This window comes from Vulpes vulpes, chromosome 1, assembly GCF_048418805.1.
Source record: "Vulpes vulpes isolate BD-2025 chromosome 1, VulVul3, whole genome shotgun sequence".
NCBI lineage: Eukaryota > Metazoa > Chordata > Mammalia > Carnivora > Canidae > Vulpes > Vulpes vulpes.
The window spans coordinates 168,586,772-168,588,655 of record NC_132780.1 but is presented as its reverse complement, the minus strand read 5'-3'; the positions used below and the strand labels follow the sequence as shown (position 1 = coordinate 168,588,655).

At 42.1% G+C, this 1,884-nt stretch overlaps 1 pseudogene; it reads right to left on the bottom strand.

Moving 5' to 3' along the window:
• Positions 1 to 403: 403 nt before the first annotated feature.
• On the bottom strand, positions 404 to 1,488 carry LOC112926344 (heterogeneous nuclear ribonucleoprotein A1-like; annotated as a pseudogene).
• Between the last annotated feature and the right edge of the window lie 396 nt (positions 1,489 to 1,884).

The following is a 1,884-nucleotide window of genomic DNA, read 5'->3' as shown; positions in this document are numbered from 1 at the left end:
AGGGGTGAAAATACTGCTTTGTGCCTCTCTGTATTTGAGAAGCCCACACATGAAGATGACCCATAATGATTGTATATTGATAAAGATTGAAAAATTGGAGAATTTTCTAATATTAAGTTTATAGTTGTCTTTTCTGAAGTAACTTCTATATTCTTTTTTTTTTTAAGACACATTTATTCAGCGTCATGATCAGACTATTACATTTAGCAATCAACAGCATGGGTGCAAAAAAAAATCTACATTAAAACTCTTCGTTGGAATGCTTTACACTTTCCACAGAACAGAAACTAAAATAACCTGTTATACAATTAGTCACAAATACAGTCCTCGAGTTTTTTGCCCATACACATGAGTATTGTCTAAAACATGTCTTCTTTGTAGCAGCTAGGCCACTGCCCTGCTTGGCTGAGTTCACAAATCTGTTGTAACCTGTAGCTTCCCTGTCACTTCTCTGGCTCTCCTCTCCTGCTAAGCTTTGTTTCCTGGCAGTAATTAAAACCTTCTGTCACTGCCATAGCTGCTGCTGCTGCTGGAACCGCCATAGCCACCTTGGTTTCATGGTTTGGCAAAGTATTGGCCTCCACCACCATAGGGGCCAGAGCTTCTGCCTCCAAAATTTCCTCCTTTCATGGGTCCAGAATTTGAGGATTGATTGTTGTAATTGCCAAAATCATTACAGCTTCTGCCACCTCCAAAGTTGCTACCGTCATTACCAAATCCGTTATAGCCATCCCCACTGCCACCGTATCCACCACCACCTCAACTGCCACCGAAGCCACCCAGACCACTGAAGTTCCCTCCACAACCAAAGTTGTCATTCCCACCAAAACCACCTCCACAACCACCACCAAAGTTTCCAGAACCACTTTGGCCTCTTTGGCTAGATGAAGCTCTAGCCATCTCTTACTTCCACAGGGCTTTCCTTACTTCACAGTTGTGGCCATTCACAGGATGGTATTTTTGAATGACAATCTTGTCTACAGAGTCATGGTCTTCAAAGGTCACAAAAGCAAAACCTCTCTTTTTGCCACTGCCTCGGTCAGTCATGATCTCAATCACTTCAATTTTCCCATACTGTTCAAAATAATCTCTTAGATGATGTTCTTCAGTGTCTTCTTTAATGCCACCAACAAAAATCTTTTTCACAGTTAAGTGGGCACCAGGTCTTTGAGAATCGTCTGGGGAGAGAGCCCTCTTTGGTTCCACGACTCTTCCTTCGACCTTGTGCGGCCCAGCGTTCATGGCTGCATCCACCTCCTCCACGGTGGTGCATGGGATGAACCCAAAGCCTCTGGAGCTCTTGGTGTTGGGGTCTCTCATTACCACACAATCCGTAAGCATCCCCTATTGCTCAAAATGGCTCCTCAGACTCTCATCGGTTGTTTGGAAGCTCAAACTTCAGATGAAGAGCTTCCGCAGCTGCTCGGGCTCTTTGGGAGACTCTGACTTAGACATGACCGCGGTGGGAGGGGAGACTTTAACGATGCTTACTCGGTGGCATCCAGGGGCAGAAAGGAGTAATCTAACGAATGTATCTCAACTTTTATATTCTTTAACATCAGTTCCTAAGTACCAGGGGACCATCTGAACATTTGAATGTGGATGATTATGCATATCTGCCAGCAAAGTTGAGAATGGAAACATCACATATATCTGTAGAGAATCTTTATATGGATTTGTTATTATCCCAGAGTACTGAGATCTATAATACAATGAATAAGTTATCATGGGAGAAACACTTTATAGATGACCAATATGATCTTGTTCAATTATTACTTTTTAGTTTAAGGAAACTGCATTTTAGTTCTCCCAAGGTACTTTTCTAGAATTCTAAGGGGCATGATATTTATTCTAAAAACATAAGCAGTAAAAATTTGGGATTTG